Here is a 9,829-nt window from a genome sequence, read left to right as displayed (position 1 = left end):
ACAGAGAGGGGGGGGGAGAGATAGAGAGGCAGATGGAAAGAGAGATAGACAGACAGACAGACAGAAAAAGAGAGAAAGGGAGGGAGAGGGAGAGGGAGAGGGGGAGGGAGACAGATTAATATCAGGGTCACACGCCCACGGTTGGCGTTTAATATCACGGTTACACCCATACACACGCCCCTGTGCCGTCATTATCACTATCTCGACCAACACAACAACAAGACATCTATACATCTGTAGGTATAAAGTTCCCCATGTACTTGCTCAACTTGTCGGATCGTTTGACCTGGTCGTGTCAGGAAACAGGACTAACTAGAATTAACTTTGACCATGAACGATAATTAATTAATTAACGTAATTAAATCTGTTTATAGACAGACGTTTTGAGTAGGTGGTTGGTGGGTGCTGTGGTGTGGTCTGCTCCATCTTTCCTATCAAACACCTATCATCCTTATCTCTCTTCCTTCTTTGTTTTGTTTATTACTCTCTTGTAACACCCCTAATCTTCGGCACTTATGTGACCTTACTATGTTGCTTGTGCCGTAAAACTCTTGCTAAAACAAAACCGACCTTTTGACCCCAGTGAAAACAGTGTTCTGTTGAACCCTTCTAGTTCTAGACCTACGTTCGTGACAGAAAAAGCGATCAAAGTGAGTGATGAGATGTACATATTATTCCTATATATTGTTATCTTTTAAAAAGCTGAAATAAACTACATCCCACCTCTTTCTCTGAGCTCGAGATGCATTTAACTTGAGGGGTGCTGCCCCTGAATTAGACTTTCGACAACCGCACACATCAGAACCAAAATCGAACACGATGATCTTTTACAAGAAAACAGGTCACGAAAAGTTAAACAACCTGTACTTGTTTAAAGACAGAAAACAAAATCGTGATCCGGTGGCTCTTGACATCTAAATCGGCATTTTCCCCCGCTTGCTCGCTTTATTTTGCGTGCGGGCGTACGTGCGTGGATGTAAATATTAAGGGCGGAAGGGTGGGGGGGGGGGGGTTGAGTTAAGTGTCCACCCCTTCTTGGCCGCTGCTGACGAGTGAAAGTGGGCGTGAGCTTCACTTCCAGCGAGGCAGCCTGGGCGGTAAGTCGGCAGCAATCCCTCACGACTCTCCACTGCGCAGTGTTGTGGTGGGTGTACCGCTCAAAGCGAGCCAGATTCCTGTAGAAATAGACGCTGACTCCAGACACGCTTCTGTTCTGGAGAGCGAGGCTTAAAGGTATTTGCCGGGGCTTTTTAATTGTTCATAGCTTGGTGAGTTGACTCGTGTATTTATTTATTTATTAATTTGTTTGTTTATTTGCTTCCTTTTTGGCACTATTGATTTTTTTGGGAGACATTTTACCGTTTTTTTTCCTTTACCGTTGTTTCTTTTGTAGTTGTTGTTGTTGCTGTTGTTGATGTTGTTGTAATTATCATTGTTGTTGTTAATGCTGTTGTTGTCGTTGTTGTTGTTGTTGTTGTTGTAGATGATGATGATGATGATGATGATGATGATGATGATGATGATGATGATGATGAAGATGATCATGATGCGATTTTTGTTGCTGTGCTCGGGGATGACGGTGGCAATTCTTGTGTTATTGCTCTTATCTCACCCCCACCCTCTACCGCAAGCCTCGTCCATCTCCTTCTCTCCTTACTCACTCTTTATGTTACTATCATTGCTTCAGTCTTGATTTTTGTCATTGTCGTCATTATCATCGTTCAGCAGGTGAATAAGATTATCACTGTTTCCAGCTAAAGTCGAAAATATTAATTTTAATAGTGCACCCTTTGCCATGAAAGGCTCCCTCTAAGCTTGTAGAAATGACTACCTTCTTTTCATCGCTGCCGTGTCATCGTTATTCATAAAAATCCAACCTTACCAAAGTGGAAAAAGAACCTACAAAATTATCTATACAAATCCGAAGCTGTTTGTTTGACATATAAAGACAGAATAAAATAGTAAGAGCCCCATATATTTTTAGTACTATGGCACGCCATTTAAGCTGTTGTTGTTAACTGTCAGTACATCAAATCTATGAAATCCAGCAGATCCATCCTATATAAAACCAAACTGTTTTATAAAGCATATGAAATAAACAAATTGTCGGCCAGATGTTCAATAGTACTAAGCCAGAAAGTTTGGGGGGGGTTCAGGAGAGAAATAATAACCCAACTGTTTCTTTCCTTTAAGAGTTATACCAACATTATGTATTTTTTCTAGCATATTTCAGCATTTGAATTTCGGCAAAACATTTTATCAGCACACACAACCGATTTCACAGATTAAGAAACCTCAATCAGAAATAAAAATGATAAAGTGTGGGTTGAGTACACTTCAACAGCTGAACGATGAAATGTGAAAATATTAATGTTCTCTAGTAAATAGACAAACAACATAACAGGTCACACACACACACACACACACACACACACACACACACACACACACACACACATACACACACACACACATACTCACACACACGCACGCGCACGAACACGCACACACATACACACACAAACATACACACACAAACACACACACACACACGCGCGCGGGCGCGACCTTGTTATACTAAGAGTACATTGTCACATGACCTTCATTTCTAGGATGGGCGGGGAGGGAAAAGACACCCGCCTGTCTTCAAGAGGCATATGACCAATGGCCTTTCAGAATAAGTTGAGCTTTCTGACACAAAAAAACTGTCAAAATAATGCCAGGAGTTTCTACTCCCGATGCGACACCTAGTTTTGTTTTTCAGATGTATTGTTTTTATGTTTTTGTTTTTTTGTTGTTGTTGTTTTTTTCTCCATGTCAGCGCTTTTAATGGGACTTCTTTGATGTCTTTTGGATTCTAAATTAATCCGGTAGCTTGAAAGAAAGCACAAAATACCAAAGAAAAGGGAAACAAAGAAAAATAAAAATCAAATCGGTAAAGAATTTTTTTTATAGTTGATGCTATTTTTCGTGTGTTTGGGTTTGTGTTGTAGCTGCTGCTGTTGTTGTTTTTGTTGCTTTTGTTGTTGCTTTTGCTGCTGTTGTTCGCTGTGGTGTGGTGTGTTTTTTTAGACCTCTTTTGTTCTTACGCTGTTTTTACACCTTTGTACGCCTTTGTGTGTCTGACATTTATTTTTAAAATGCCTTTTTGTAATAAGGATTACCTGTGAAAATAGAATTCTTTAAAAAAACAAAAATATTTTTTTAAAAATTATATATATTATAAATAAATAAACAACACCGACGATGACGACCACGACCACGACGACAACAGCATTAACAACAGCAACAACAACTACAACAAATAACATAGGGCTGAACAGAGAACCGATAGCGATTTAATCAAGTCTAGGCTGGCTTTGACAACGCTTGATTGGACAAAGATCTCTGAATGATGGGCTTCCAGCCAGTTGTGATTTCCTCGGCTGGCTGCTTGAATACCCAGGAGCATTAGATATAGAGCTACAGGCTGATGAAGAGTTTTGTGAGTGTAGGCGGACGATGGACTGCTGGTGGCGTTTAGGGAAGAGATCAGGAGCGAGAGAGAGAGAGAGAGAGAGAGGGAGAGAGAGAGTTAAAGAGAGAGAGAGAGAGAGAGAGTTAAAGAGAGAGAGAGGAGGGGGAGGGAAGAGAGGGGAGAGAGAGAGAGAGTGAAAGAGAGAGAGAGGGGGGAAAGAAGAGAGGGGAGATATAGAGAGAGTGTGAATGGGGGGGAACGAGAGAGAGAGAGAGAGAGAGAGAGAGAGAGAGAGAGAGAGAGAGAGAGAGAGAGAGAGAGAGAGAGACAGGGACGGACTGGGTCTTAAAACCGGCCCGGGCATTTGTCATCCGTACCGGCCCACTAAGGCCTAGTAGAACATGCAAAGCCAACATCTTTCTAAGCCTCCATACTATTATTATGTTGCTAGTTAGAGCACACAAACAGACAAAAAAAACACACCCATATTTATATATTGTGCGTGCGTATTTGTGTGCGTACGTGTGAGTGTACGTTATGTATGTATGTATGTTTGTATGTAGGTAGGAAGGTAGGTAGGTAGGTAGGTAGGTAGGTAGGTAGGTAGGTAGGTAGGTAGGTAGGTAGGTAGGTAGGTAGGTATATGTGTGTGTATGTGGGGGGGGGTTGTGTGTGTGTGTGTGATAAGTAACTTTGCAATATATAATATATACATGTCGTACAACCAAATCAAAACAACATTAGCACAAGAACTCATCCCGGAGCATTCCTAAGAGAGTAGAAGCCTGCGGCCACAGCATCAATGATGTCTTTATTGTCCAGTTTGGGCAAGATCTCCTTTTCCACTGACACCAGAATAAATGCCTCAAGATAATCTGGTGTCATTGTGCTTCGGCGACAGGTTTTGATCCCCTTCAGGGCAGAAAACGACACATGCAGGGTTAGTTGTAGCTTGTAAGCAACTCCAATGCCTTTGTAAGCATCGGTGAAGAGGTTCAACTTGAGTAGCACCTTGTAACAGCAGAGAGGGCAAACCTTGCATGAGATACATGTAACAGTGGAACTTGAAACATTTTGTGTCCTCAGTTCTGATTCACAGAGAATATCGCTGTCTTTCACCTCACAGTGGTCTGCAACTGACTGCTTCAGTGATTTCCATTGTTCTCCAAAGCTTTGCAATTCTGTTCGCAGCCTTTCAGCGGTGACGTTATCGTCAAATCTCAGTAAATACTTTTACAGCTCTTCCATAGCCTCTGATGGGACTTCATCAAAGTTTCTTGGATGAAGAAGGGACAGGTCAGCAAACAATCTTGGCACTGCAGATCCTTTAAATCTTTGTTCAATGCTGTTAACAAGGTTGTTTACAATTTGATAGTACACGTCTTCAAGACAATACTTCTTGATTGGGCCAGCTGTTGATGTAGCTTCGTCTGTACAGAATTGATCAGCTGTGCTTGAATCATATTTGCGTAGCAACTTAACTATTTCCAGGAAAGTACAATGGTCAATTTCTGCATTGCACAAAGTGTTGGCTGCCTCTTCCGTACTTCCTCTGTAGTTTATTCCCCTCTTGCCTACGAGTTTAACTACATCCGCAACTCGATTCATCACTTGTCGTTTTTTTCTGACTTCATCACTGTAGTCCCTCGCCAACACGTGAGAAATGCTAGATTGTTTTTTATCAACCAGGTATGCTGTTGAGCATTGCAGATGCAAAGACGAACGTTCATGCTGTTCAATACGAGAATGTATATGTCGCCAGTCTTTTATCCCTTCAAGAAATGCGGATGTGTCTGAAGTGGCAGAAAACACCAAACAGACAGAACAATGAAGTGCATGGGAGTCTTTGTTATAAGACAGCCACCATCTGTTAGAACCGTCTTCACGAATGAAACTTCTTTGCACCACTCGATTATCAGTCTTCTGACGTGGATGATGATTCCAAAACAACAACCTTTCTTCTCCAGTGCAAGGTTTCTTAAAGTAGTCACTCCTGAAATCTTCACTTCCTGTGGCTTCAAGTTCAGTATATGCAGTCTGTTCTGTGCTAGCCAGGGGCAAAGCTTCCCTTTCCATTGTTGGTTTAATTTCTCTCATTTCACCTGATGATGGTCCTGCAACTTATTCACCGCTTTTGTCCACCTCGTCAAGTTCAGTTGCTTCACCTGCTGATAGATCAGTAGCAGCTTCCAATCCACTGCTTTCGTCCACTTGGTCAAAATCCGCTGTTTCAACTGCTGAAGGTCCAGCTGCATGTGCCAGTATACTGCCTTCTGCCACATTTTCACCGATTTAAGGTCCCTTAATTTAAATATTATGATTTACAGTCTCTGGGTTGACTGACAAAAACTGGTTGGAACTCGTGCAGCTAATTTAGCGGAAACGAGATGCCTTCCACTAATGTTTTAAAAACAAACATCTTTCTGAACGTTGCTCAATAGGTCTACGTCAGTGCCGGGATCTCAGCCAAGTTGGCAATGAGAAAAAAAATCGTACATTTTAACACGTTTTTTTCCACCCGAAGTTACAAGTAGATTTCTTAAACTTTGAAAGAAAAGGAGTACTGGTCTTATAAACACAGTGATCTGAAGACAACTTTTTTTTATATAAGCGGCCCAATTTGTCCCTTCAGCACCGGTCCAGGGGGCATTGCCCAAATGCCCATAGGCCAGTCCGCCCCTGGAGAGAGAGAACAAGAAAGGAGAGTGCAAGGGAGGGAGAGACAAAGAAATGGGGTAAAGGAGAAAAGGAGAGAGTAGGACAGTCGGAAAGAAAGACAGAGAAAGAGAGAGGGGGAGAAAAAGAGGAGGGGTGGGTGTTCAATTAAACGTTTGACTATTTATTATGGACTATTTTGCCTTTCACAAAAAAACGAGAGAGAGGTGGGGAGAGAGAAGGGGGAGGGAGGGGAGAGAAAAAGACAGAGAGAGATGGAAGGCAGGTAGAGAGAGAGAGAAAGGGCGAAATAGACACAGAGAGAAAAGGCAGACAGATACATAGAAGATAGACAGACTCACGGACAGAAATAATAGTAGTGACAGAGTATTTGCTAGAACGGTTGCGAGGCTGTTTGTATAAATGTGTGTACAAATGTGCTAATGTGTAATATAATATGAACACACATGGATAATGTATGAGTATCGTACCCATCATTTTCACACCAACAATGCATCGTACAGCGCAGTTAAAAGATGCACCGGATTTGCGTTCTCGTACCCCTTTACCCTACCCCATCCTTTTCCCCCCCATAAATTTCACTGGGCTGTTAAAATTGATATCGGATTTTTTCAATCACTGCATCACGAACCACATTTTATATTCTGTCTGAGGCTCCACGCGCGCTGTGGGAGATTTAGGATTGTAAAAAAGATAACAAGCCCGCTCTTTTTTATGGGATGCTTTTCCTGGGGCCGTAATAACTTTAGCACCTTATTGAGTGCGTCGTGGGTTGAAAAAGGATTAAAATCATTCTAGCGGAAGACATTTTGCTGAGCCGCTGTTTTGCTGATATTCCTTTCTGTCAGCAAGTGATCGATACTGGTAACGACATATATGTATTCCTAGATTTCGAAATGTCAAAACACTTTTTCTAAACTCTCTACCCTCATCTTTTTATCGATATTGGTAACGGCATACAAATAGTCTGAGATTTCAAAATGTCAAAAAAACCTTTTTTTCTAAACTCTGTATCCTCATCTTTTTATCGATACTGGTAACGACGTACACGTATTTTGAGATTTCAAAATGTCAAAACACTTTTTTTCTAAACTCTCTGTCCTTGTCTTTTTTTTAAATCAATACTGGTAACGACATACATGTATTCCTAGATTTCGAAATACCAAAACACTTTTTCTAAACTCTTCATCTTTATTTTGTATTGGTACTGGTAAGAACATATGTAGTTCTAGATTTCAAAATGTCAAAACACTTTTTTGTAAACTCACTATCGTTATTTTAAATTTTTTTTTTTATTTTAGTAAGAGATTTACGCACTTGCAGCTTGCAACGCAACAAAAGGTCATATAAGTGCCGAAGATTAGAAGTGTTACGAGCAGGGGCGAAGCGTCTATATAATCACATAATCACTGCTTCCCTTCCTAATTTTGAAACATTGTCGCTGTCAAATTCACCCTTAAACGTAAACCTCTTAAATTGAATGTAAAAAGACGTTCGTAATCAACAATGAACAGTATGCCTAGAATTCAGATCGGTTTCACGGCCACAGAAATAGCCTCCTCACCCCTCTCGGGCCACTCCATAAGCAGTCGCAAGCTTTGATTAAGTAACTAGTAAGCTTAGAGTGAGTCTGGAAAAGTCGACCAATAGAGTTGAAGGGAACATGTACATAGCAGTCCAAGCTGTTTCATTGCCACATATACCCTGTTCACCCCTTTGGGGCCACAGTTATAATCAATCTCAAGCCCTGATTATGTATGCTAACTAACGTTGGTCGAGTCTACCTCACAAATGTGAGGGGAACTAACTCCTAATAATCTCTTGACTGCTGCGTGTGCTTGTTTTTTTTCCTCGACTTTTTACCGTCCTATAATCAGATCGTGACCTCGATTATGACACCAGCTCCTGGCCGCGAAAGGCTAACAAAAACAGCCAAATGTGAAATTTAAAAAATGATAATTGTCATGTTCTACCAAAGTGTTAGACTTATTGGTAGATCTATAACATTTATAGATCTAGTACTGACATCTCTGCTTCTTTGCTTTGTGTTTATGTATTCACATCTAAAGTTAAATATAATTTTAGTTGGAACTGATATTTGATAAGATACGTTCCCGATTATTTTGGCGGTTGAACATACAATATGAATTCCGGATTTGTTTTCATTCACAACTCAGAGTCGCCGCCTCGAGTAAGATTCTTGTGTGATATCTACAGGCCATATCTGGTCCCGTTTCACTTTGATTACCCTCTCAAACAAGTCAGCCTTCGCCCCTGGTTACGAGAGAGTACCGTAACAACAAACGCGAAAAGGAAGGAGGAGAATTGAGGCCTAAGGACGATCGATGTTTGAAAGAAAAGAGGAAGCAAACCAAACCAGAGCCCCCGCCAACCACCCACGCTTTATTGTCTAAATCTGATTACCGAAAAGATATGTGCTGAAACTAGCTTTCTTAACACAATAGTATACGTGGAATAGCTTTAACGCAGATGTATGGTGGTCAGACTCCTCAGCGTTACTCTCTAAAGCTGCAAGTCTGATTCCCTCGTGGGGAAGATATATTGTATCAAAAATCTACAATATACTTCTGTCTGTATGCTAGATAATACTCTATCTGAGAAGTTCCTGAGCGTCATAATTGAGGCAGCCTACCTCCAAATGATCTACATTGTGTTGATGGAAGAGTAAAACACTAATGGTAATGTAACCAGATACAAACACTGCCCGAATGTCCGTAAAAACCGCTCTAAATTACAGTTCACATTTCTAAGAAAACCATTTAAAAATCTCACTTTTCTGCATTGTTCCATTCCAAACTTGAATTCGGTTGGTAATGAGGTTATACAGTTAGCATTTTTCTTTATTTGTCTACTTAATATGTGATACCGAGTTCACTAATTAAGTTTGAATATAGAATCACATTTGATCCTATATAACTGTTATCGTGTCAATGTCCTTCTCTTTACTCGTACTCATACGCCACATTTGACCACATTGAAAGAGGGATTTGTCTATTCATCACACGTACTTACCAAAAAAAAACACGCAGATGGATGGTGGATGCCCCTGTATGGTTTGCGCCTTCTTTCCTATCAAACATCTTTCATAATGATCTCTCCTCGATTCTTTTTGTAGTGTTTTGTTTTGTTTGTCACTCTCCAGTAGCACCTCTAATTTTCGGCATTTAGACATCATTAATGTGTTTCAGGTGCGTAAAATATTTGCTAAAACTTTTTTTTTAAATCCACGATTGTGCCTCTAAAGTTATAATGAAACACAAGCAAAGCGCATTCGAGGGAAGCGTAAGACAATTAACGAAACATTTTTGTCGCCCCAAGGAAGAGCAAAGTATTTGACAAAACGATGGGTTTTTTAAAATTGTTTTTTTGAAGTGTTGGTTTTGTTTTTCTTTTTGTGGAGTAGAGTTAATGGTTTGTTAATCTAGTCTTGTCCATGTCCATCTTGTATTTAAGGCAGTACGACATAATATCCGTATCCGAAATACATTTGTAGGGGCTTTCAAACATAATATTATGTATTATTTTTATTTAGAAAATTTCATAACTATAATATACAGACAAAACGACAGAAGTTTTGTTTGTTTGTTTGTTCGTTTGTTTGTTGTCGGTTTGTTTGTTGTTGTTGTTGCTGTTGTTGGTTGTTTGTTGCTTTTTTTGGGGGGGGGGGGGGGGTGG

At 40.5% G+C, this 9,829-nt stretch overlaps 1 protein-coding gene across 2 annotated transcripts in view; it reads left to right on the top strand.

Moving 5' to 3' along the window:
* The first annotated feature begins 1,066 nt into the window (after positions 1-1,066).
* The window catches only part of LOC101851996, a 42,718-nt gene continuing 33,955 nt past the window's right edge, over positions 1,067-9,829 (top strand). Inside the window, exon 1 of one of the 2 annotated variants that reach the window (XM_005090590.3) lies at positions 1,067-1,233. The gene's annotated coding sequence lies outside the window, so the exon portion shown is untranslated. Of the gene's footprint in view, positions 1,269-9,829 lie in introns of both variants that reach the window. The other variant, XM_005090591.3, reaches the window with a different exon arrangement.

This window comes from Aplysia californica, unplaced genomic scaffold, assembly GCF_000002075.1.
Source record: "Aplysia californica isolate F4 #8 unplaced genomic scaffold, AplCal3.0 scaffold00019, whole genome shotgun sequence".
In the NCBI taxonomy this organism is placed as follows: Eukaryota; Metazoa; Mollusca; class Gastropoda; order Aplysiida; family Aplysiidae; genus Aplysia; species Aplysia californica.
This window is presented reverse-complemented; position numbering and strand designations above follow the sequence as displayed.